This window comes from Cupressus sempervirens, chromosome 3 (assembly GCF_028749045.1).
Source record: "Cupressus sempervirens isolate cs-2001-9-10 chromosome 3, ASM2874904v1, whole genome shotgun sequence".
Classification (NCBI taxonomy): domain Eukaryota; kingdom Viridiplantae; phylum Streptophyta; class Pinopsida; order Cupressales; family Cupressaceae; genus Cupressus; species Cupressus sempervirens.
This window is the reverse complement of record NC_143120.1, coordinates 786,181,958-786,191,935: the sequence shown is the minus strand read 5'-3', so window position 1 is coordinate 786,191,935 and position 9,978 is coordinate 786,181,958. Positions and strand designations below refer to the sequence as shown.

The 9,978-nt window shown below is 36.2% G+C and overlaps 1 pseudogene; it reads right to left on the bottom strand.

The window, feature by feature from the left end:
• Positions 1–1,713: 1,713 nt before the first annotated feature.
• LOC149569151 (protein LEAD-SENSITIVE 1-like) lies at positions 1,714–8,740 on the bottom strand (annotated as a pseudogene).
• Positions 8,741–9,978: the final 1,238 nt, after the last annotated feature.

Sequence of the window (9,978 nt, the reverse complement as noted above, 5' to 3'; positions counted from 1 at the left end):
ATTAAAAAAAAATTGATTCTATTGTTTGCCTCATCAATCTTATTGCTACCTCTAAGCATAAAAACTTGAATATATATTTCCTTCTCACTACAAGCACTAGTATATAGTGTATATGCATTCAATTTTATAATGTCTTCATGTTACGGTATCACCACATGCACTATAGTATACTAGAATGTTTTAAAAATTTGTAGAACATCTCTAAGTACATTACTTTCTTCATAATTGCATCCATTACACAACTATTTAATACTTGAGTAACTCTATCATTTAGTTAATTGTAAAACAATTAAATAATAATATAGAATATTGAATCCATTTATATACATGACAAATGATCTAATATACAAGCAAACGCCAATAACAATTATAGTAGGGCACACTTATTTATTCATTTCAAAATGTCATTGTTTATTAAGATGTTTGAAACACATATAGCAATACTTTTTAAAAGTTTATTATCTAATATAAATATTTTGAAATTTATTTTTTTTATCAAGATTTATATTCTAAGAATATTATTTAAATTTTTAACAAATAAATGTTAAAAAAAATACAATCATCTATTAACTAAATTTATTTATCTTTTATTTCCTAGGCTTTGTTTATTTTTTGATCTAGAGCAAAGAACTTTATTGCTCATTTACTGGTGAATTCTTTGTATTTTAAAGTTACTAGTTCTACTTAATTTTGTCTTTTCCTGCAAGAGATGCGTAAAGCATATCGACTTATGTAATTTCCTTTTTCAGTCCACTTCAAAACAATCACTTTTGTTGCCCATTTGTTGCAACGTACAATGGATCAGTATGATTTTGAAATTTAAAAGCTTGGCAATAGATTTCTTGCCTTTAATTAAAGAATGTTAGACTAAAAACAAAATCAAAGAATTTTTATTTGTTGAAGCTCAATCCTCCTACGTTCAGCAAATTTGATGTCTGAAAAAGTATAGCATGTTTTAGCTTTTCAGGAAGCTTCTAGAATGAGGGCAATGAGATTTAAATTTGTTTTAATTATTCGCTTAGGTTAAAAATTGTCTTATTTTTGTTATAAGAAATTATTTTTCTGATTGCTTCGACCAATTAAAATTCATAAAATTAATATTTTAAAATTATTAAAAGTAAGTTAATAATCAACAATTGTATTTCTAATAAAAGGTGTTTAATTCTTTGTTTCTATTTGATATTGACAAAGTGAAATGTAAAATTGTGACTAAGTTAATAATATTAAACCTTCACATTCTCTATTTTTCTCAATCAACAAATGTGTATATATGATTAGTATTAATAATTGCTATATTTGTTTTTGTTTCTATTTTAAATTAATTTCCTTAAAATAGTTTTCTATCTGAATAACTCAATTTTATGATTATCTTCCACGCAATTTTAAATTGTTAAATTAAACTTATAATTAGCAATTATGTGTCTATTGTTCTTAAGTGATGAAAACCTCATCCAATTTAGTTGTCCATCAAAATCATTTGATATTTGACAAACAAATTTATTTGAAATTCATTAAAAAGTTTACAATCAAATCAATTATGCCTAATTGACAATCTAATCAACACTGTACCATGAATTATTTGATATTTTATTCAATATATTAAAGGATATATCTTCCTATACACACAACCATTGCTAGTTTGTACATACGGAGTAGCGTAGTCGTGAACAAAATTATGATAATAATAGTAATAAGTTGTGTCCAGCAAAGGGTTTAGCGTCGTTTGATAAGTGTGGGGCGACCAACCAGTATGAAGGGAGCCGCTATGAACATGCCAAGCGGCGTAAGAGTCAAGGAAGAGATTACGGACACTACTTGGCCACTTGGATTATCATTGCCGGTCTTACAAAAGAGAGCAAACTGCTCACAGTTGTTCCTCACCAGATCGTAACCTCCAAACCCGTCTTTGAGCAGCTACCTTGCACGGAGCATCACAATGTCCGGTGGATCAGAAGACGCAGACGTGCACCACTCGTGCTCAGGGGATCCCGGAAGATGAGTAGAAAGGCCAGGTTCTACACCATATTCATATCGATACATATTCCCTCCCTGCAGAAAGCAACCTAAGCAAGTGACCACCACTCCACTCATTCTACTGTGGTAACCGCATGTGGAACATGGGCCGAATGGGTGACTCGAACTTGCAAAAGATGTCCCTTCTCCCGAATTTTGAAAATGAATGACTCGATCCTCCCCCATGTAAATACCTGTGTATGAATGGCTCCAAACAATTATAACAAAGATTAGTGTTAGTATAATAGAATAGTGATAGTATTATATTGGTTAGGTTAGATAGACAGAAAGTAGTTTGTGAATAGTTAAATTGTTACACAAACATTACAAAATACTTATCGAATGTAATATCTGATATATTGAAATAAAAGATATTTTCTCTATTTTCATAACAACTAATACAAACTTGGTGAGGTTGTGCATTTTGTGGGCTATTTTGTTTCAGTGTGTCGAGGTTGTGCATTTTGTGGGCTATTTTGTTTCAATGTGTCTATAATGAAACAAAGACAAAAGGAATATCCATACGGAGAAGTCTTAGGGTTGCGATGAAACCATGTAGCACTTGTCTGTAGAGAAAAAATGAGGGCACAGTTGAAATAGAGATGTCTTTATGCTGTAATAGATCAGATCATAGCATCCTTTTAAAATATTGTGTGCCTGTGATAATTTGAGGATGTTGTTTTTTAATAAAGAAAGAATATTAGGACGTAAAATTAAATATCACAATATTAGGGAAGGTGACCATTTTGTAATTTGACTAGCATTAAAAAGTGTTATAGTTGTCCATCATGGAGGCTGATCTAGTTTTTTTTTTTTATGGAAGATTACATTTATGAGAAGCATCATCATCTACCAAAAGATGTTTATATACAATAGGATGATCCTCAACAAAATTAAAATTGAGCCTAAATTAATAGGTCATTATGTGATAGATTTATTTATTCCAAACAAGTCTATAAAGCATGGAAGCTCTTGTCAATTGGAGAATATTATATGAGGAAGAATTCAGCAAAGATCACCTAAAATATCAAATGAATAAACTTTAATAGAATCATTTTTGGAAGTTAAGGGCACAGGATGATGGAGGATTTTAATCATCTCAAGTTAGCTTCTCACTTTGAGATGATATTTTATTTGAGAAGCACTTTTTGTTTATTCTTCCTATTGCTGACATTCTTGAAGATGCATGTATTGTGAGGTTTGATTTGTGGAGGCAGATAAGGGGTTTTGTGTGGAGTTCAACATGGATGGTTGTCCAGTAGCTTGCGAGACTGTGATTCAGGAGTTATGGAGGGAGAAGCAAGAAATTTCAGATAGGAGCTACACCTTTACGAGGGTTATGAGATAACTTGATAGAATTCTGCTTGATTCAGATTTTCACAAAAATGTGTATACATCTTGTATTCAACAAATTTTAAAATGTAAGTCTTAAAGAAGAATTTCTCTATAGATAAATACAGTTGCAAGAACAATGTAATAAAATGAAATTATTAGTATAAATATTATATTGTTATTAAATTGATTAGATTAGATAAAGAAGTTTCTACACATTAAATTAGATAATTGATTTCTACTAGCTACATAAACATTATAAAACATCTAATGTAATATCTGATATTGAAATAAAACAATATTTATCTATTTTCATAACAACCAGTAGAGATGTTGGTAATGTTAATTATTGTTAGTTGGACAGCTGTTATTTCTGACCCGAAAATAGCAGCACTATTTATGGGTAGCTTGGACAGCTGTTCGTCCTTATCTATGAATAGCAGTTGTATTTATGGGTGGTTTGGACAGCTGTTTGTCCACTTGCCAAAAATTAGTAAATGGTTATTATTTACTAATTTTAGAGATTCCCTTTTGGACACCTTGCAACCAATTCTATTATTGGCTGTTGAGTTGTCTTAATCTCAGCCGTTGGTTTGTTTTAATCTCGGTCGTTGGTTTACCAACGAGAGTAGTATAAAAAGGGGTCTAGGGGGCATTTGGAGAAGAAGATAAGAAGCTTTGCAGGGTTAGCAAGAAAGCTTTTGGAGAAGCAGTTTGCAGTGTTAGCAAACAGTCTTGCAGTGTTAGCAGTGAAGCTTTGGTGAAGCTGTTTGCAGTGTTAGCAAACAGTCTTGCAGTGTTAGCAAGGGCACAAGGTGAAGCTTTGGTGAAGCTGTTTGCAGTGTTAGCAAACAGTCTTGCAGTGTTAGCAAGGGCACAGAAGAGGAAGCTTTTGGAGAAGTAGTTTGCAGTGTTAGCAAACAGTCTTGCAGTGTTAGCAAGGGAGAAACTTTCGTGAAGTAGTTTGCAGTGTTAGCAAACAGTCTTGCAGTGTTAGCAAGGGCACAAGAGAGAAGCTTTTGTGAAGCAGTTTGCAGTGTTAGCAAACAGTCTTGCAGTGAGCAAGGGCGCAGTGTTAGCGCAGGGATAGCAGTGAGAAATATCAGCGGGAGAAATTAGGAGGTTGTCGGAGTTCTGCCAGTGTGAGGCAAGGAATTTTGTATCTCTTGATTTGCTGAAGTTTAATATAATTTCTCATCTGTAGAACTGGTTTTCCCTTAGGGGTTTTTCCAGGGACAATTTGTCCGAAAATATTGTGTTGATTCTGTTGCGCATTTCTTTCCGTATTTTAAGTGAAGTTGCAGTTGTGTTATTTTTCGATATTAGCTGGGAATTTATTTTCAGCAGTTTAATAATCATTTGTGATAGGAGATTAATAATCAGTGACTGCAATAGTTTGATTTTTCACATGGTATCAGAGCATTGTTAAGGGTAGAAGAGTTTTTCCCTAGGAAAGAAATTTTGATCTCTTTAGATTTATTATTGCTTTAAACCCTTGAGATGGCTTCAGCTGGTTTGAGAGATCAGGATAGATTGGATGGTGCCTCAAATTTTGGTGTCTGGAAGGCCAGAATTTCTTTATTGTTGGAAGAGAATGGTATCAAGGATTATGCTACCAGTGGTGTACCTGTACCAACAGATGCAACACAGCTTGCAGCATATAGGAAGGACGATGCCAAAGCGAGGAGGATTATCCTTGATGGTGTCAAGGATCATATTGTTCCACATATCTCAGAGCTAGATACAGCAAAGAAGATGTGGGACGCCATTCTAAATCTGTACCAGAATGCTACCACTAACAGGAAGTTGATTCTCAGAGAGAAGCTAAAGACTACCCGGATGAATCAGGGAGAAGACGTCACAAGTTACCTCACCAGGCTCAGACTTGTCAAGGATGAGTTAGCAGCTGTTGGAGATAGCCCTAGTGATGATGAGCTAGTGAGAATAGCCCTAAATGGGTTTACTAAACAATGGAGTGTCTTTGTTCAAGTTGTCAGTGGACGAGATACTTTACCGAGTTGGGATCGACTATGGACTGATTTCACTCAGGAGGAGTTTAGACTAAGTCTTGTCAATGGGGCCAACAAGAGTCAGAAAAATGAGGTGGAACAAGAGAACGTTGCCCTAGCGGGTAAAGGGAAAGCAAAGAAGGGATCTAGCAAAGGATCAAATTCACAAAGTGAAAAGAAGAAGAAGGACCTTTCTAAGGTCAAGTGCTTTGGATGTCACGAGTTTGGCCACTATGTCAATGATTGCCCAGAGAGGAAAAAGGGTAAGAAGCAGGTGGCAGCTTCAGCAAGTGCAGAAGAACTCTCCAGCAGAATGGAAGATGAGTTTGCACTCATAGCTTGTATGGTTAGCTCAACCTCACAGTGTGTTTGGTATATAGATAGTGGGGCGTCATTTCATATGACAGGAGTTAGAGAGTACTTCTCCAGTTACAAGGAGGAGGACACCAACATCCAGATTTCTATGGGAAACTTGTCCAAACTCAACCCTGTTGGGAAAGGGACTATTCAGTTTCAGAGGGAGAATGGAAAGATAATTCCTCTTCATGATGTGTTATATGTGCCGGGCTTAGGTATGAATTTGATTTCTGTATCTGTTCTTCAGGATAGGGGGTATAATGTACTCTTTAGAGGGACACATGTGTTGATTAAGCACAAGGATTGGAAATCACCCATAACTATTGGAGTTAGGAGTGGTCGCCTTTATAGATTGCAGTTTGATACTCCTAAGGCACTTATGAGCAACAATAATCCTAGAGATCTTGGAGAGCTATGGCATAAGAGGATGGGCCATATTCATCTTGGAGCACTTAGATTGCTTCGTGAGACCGTGACAGGTGTTCCAGAGGTGAGCACAGAGCATGACGATACATCTAAGGAGAAAGATGTAGATCCCACTTTATATAGACAGTTGATTGGTTCGCTTATGTATTTGGTCAACACTAGACCAGATATAGCATTTGTAGTAAACTCTCTTAGTCAGTTCATGGTTGAACCAAAGAGAATGCATTGGATAGCGGCTAAGCATGTGCTACGTTACTTGTGTGGTACAGTCGAGTATGGGATCAAATATGTTCGAGGTGAAGGTATCAGGTTGATAGGCTATACTGACGCAGATTGGGCAGGAAGTACAACAGACAAAAGGAGCACTTCAGGGTGTTGTTTCAGCTTGGGATCAGGAGTTGTATCTTGGTTCAGCAGGAAGCAGAAGTCTGTGGCTCTAAGTTCAGCAGAAGCAGAATACATAGCAGCTAGCATGGCAACATGTGAAGCTATATGGCTTCGAAAGTTGTTAGTAGCCTTGTTTGGTCAGAAGGTTGAGACTACTGTGATACATTGTGACAATCAGAGTTGCATCAAGTTGTCTGAAAATCCAGTGTTTCATGATAGGTCTAAACATATAGATATCAGATATCACTTCATCAGAGATTGTGCACAAAGGGATACTCAGGAGTTTGTGGGAGCTCCTAGGAAGAGTACTAGACAGCGAAGACAACTAGCCAAGTTCAATGACTATGTGGCATTAGTTAGTCAGTTGGTAGATAGTGAGCCTTCTAGCTATCAGGAAGCTGCAGAACATCAGGTATGGCGAGATGCTATGGTTAAGGAATATTCTTCAATAATGCAGAATGATGTGTGGGAGGTAGTACCTAGACCAACAGATAGGGTTGTAGTTGGATCACGCTGGATCTATAAGATAAAGCACGGTGCAGATGGTAGCATCGAAAAATACAAGGCTAGGTTTGTGGCAAAGGGGTTCTCTCAGAAGGAGGGAATAGACTATGAGGAGACATTTGCTCCAGTTGCCAAGTATACTTCTATACGAGCTGTAATCTCACTTGCAGCACAGATGGGATGGCAGATCCATCAAATGGATGTCAAGATAGCATTCCTCAATGGTGAGTTGAAGGAGGAGGTATACATAGAACAACCAGAAGGCTTTGTAGCACACAGCAAAGAGACCCACGTGTGCAGATTGAAGAAAGTTGTTCGACTACAATACATACCTACAGATGAGCAGGTAGCAGACATTCTGACGAAGGCTTTGGGAAAGGCCAAATTTATCTTCTTCAGAGATAAGATGGGTGTCATGCAGAACAGCTTCCTTGCTAAGAGGGAGTGTTAATTATTGTTAGTTGGACAGCTGTTATTTCTGACCCGAAAATAGCAGCACTATTTATGGGTAACTTGGACAGTTGTTCGTCCTTATCTATGAATAGCGGTTGTATTTATGGGTGGTTTGGACAGCTGTTTGTCCACTTGCCAAAAATTAGTAAATGGTTATTATTTACTAATTTTAGAGATTCCCTTTTGGACACCTTGCAACCAATTCTATTATTGGCTGTTGAGTTGTCTTAATCTCAGCCGTTGGTTTGTTTTAATCTCGGTCGTTGGTTTACCAACGAGAGTAGTATAAAAAGGGGTCTAGGGGGCATTTGGAGAAGAAGATAAGAAGCTTTGCAGGGTTAGCAAGAAAGCTTTTGGAGAAGCAGTTTGCAGTGTTAGCAAACAGTCTTGCAGTGTTAGCAGTGAAGCTTTGGTGAAGCTATTTGCAGTGTTAGCAAACAGTCTTGCAGTGTTAGCAAGGGCACAAGGTGAAGCTTTGGTGAAGCTGTTTGCAGTGTTAGCAAACAGTCTTGCAGTGGTAGCAAGGGCACAGAAGAGGAAGCTTTTGGAGAAGTAGTTTGCAGTGTTAGCAAACAGTCTTGCAGTGTTAGCAAGGGAGAAGCTTTCGTGAAGCAGTTTGCAGTGTTAGCAAACAGTCTTGCAGTGTTAGCAAGGGCACAAGAGAGAAGCTTTTGTGAATCAGTTTGCAGTGTTAGCAAACAGTCTTGCAGTGAACAAGGGTGCAGTGTTAGCGCAGGGATAGCAGTGAGAAATATCAGCGGGAGAAATTAGGAGGTTGTCGGAGTTCTGCCAGTGTGAGGCAAGGAATTTTGTATCTCTTGATTTGCTGAAGTTTAATATAATTTCTCATCTGTAGAACTGGTTTTCCCTTAGGGGTTTTTCCAGGGACAATTTGTCCGAAAATATTGTGTTGATTCTGTTGCACATTTCTTTCCGTATTTTAAGTGAAGTTGCAGTTGTGTTATTTTTCGATATTAGCTGAGAATTTATTTTCAGCAGTTTAATAATCATTTGTGATAGGAGATTAATAATCAGTGACTGCAATAGTTTGAATTTTCACAGGTAAGACAAATAGAAAATGAATGTCAAACCGATTTTACCGTGGTGGTCGTAGGCGCCTCGCGAAGTGTAAATGTGATCCCCGGGTGAGATTTCGGTTGTGCTCAGCACGACATTGATGGGCTTGCTCGGCAAAGGGGGAAAGTTACCCATTTCAAGACTTGGGATGCTTCTTTCTCGTTGATGATGCTGGTTAGTAAGTTCATAATGTGGTTTTATAATGTGTTTGCTTACTCGTTAAGGTAGGGAACTGTGCTGTTGTTATTCTCTTTGGAAAATGCGTCAATCTAAGGCTATTGGTTGTGATTCGCTGCAGAGGATATTATTCGCACAGAAGAACAAATGGTTGTTTTTTGAGGGCCATTGATTGAGGACTAAGATTATCGATTATTGATTAGCAGAATAGGTACGAGGTTCACGATTTGAATAGCTGGTTAAAATATAAAAAGGCATAATTGATAAAGAAATATATCTACGAGAATTGGAATTCGAACATGTTTTGGGTACGGTGATCAATTATTGTTGGATTATTTAAGATTTGATATTGTTGGATATTTAAATTTAATAGAGGACTCGTAAGTGCAAACATAGTTCATAAGTCGTAGCCTATATAAGCAATTTCTGTTTGATTATGAATGAAAAAATATAACATATATTTTCTCTGACATGATATCTGAGGAGGCACATAGGTACGTAAGCTGAATGCATCTAAAAGAGAAGGTTGAATTGGATTTAAACTAGAAAAAGTAGTATATTAAGTAAGAAATTAAGATTTAAAAAATAAGTCAATTTTGACTATTTAATATTTTTAGTCTAAAAATCAAGCTTTAGCGTGTCATGCTTAAGTCATCTGAAGCTTGTCTTGTAAATGTAATTCGAGGATCTGATTTGTATAAAAGCATCGTAATATCATCATGTTGTCATCTTCTTGAAAGAAATTTTGATGAGCGACTTCCCATTTTTTTGTGCATTTGTTGCCAATAGATCTCTAAGCAGCATTGGCCACCTAAAGTGTAATAGCTGTAAAAATATATATTGAAAGAATTCTTTAATTTATAGTTTTATTCTTCAGATCTCGATTATCTGTCATGACTTTGGACCTCCATACCAATTGAAGAATTCAACAATAGGTGCAAGGTATCAAAAGAGTTCCATGAAAATTTTCGAGAAAATATAAAACTTCCTTCTATATTATAGATGATTGAATAAATTATAAGCATACAAACAATCTTTTGCCAATTATGAACCTAGAGTTATGGCTTAGCATGATTTGAAGCTAATTCCATTCCAAGATTGGTCAAGATTTGGCCTATAGTGTCCATGAACAATGGCATCACCGAAGACGACAATGTTGTTTCTATGAATTAAGAGTTGGATTTTATATACTATGTTCAAGAGAGTTTTCAAATTTTTTCAAGTCAGTACATTTCTATTCTAA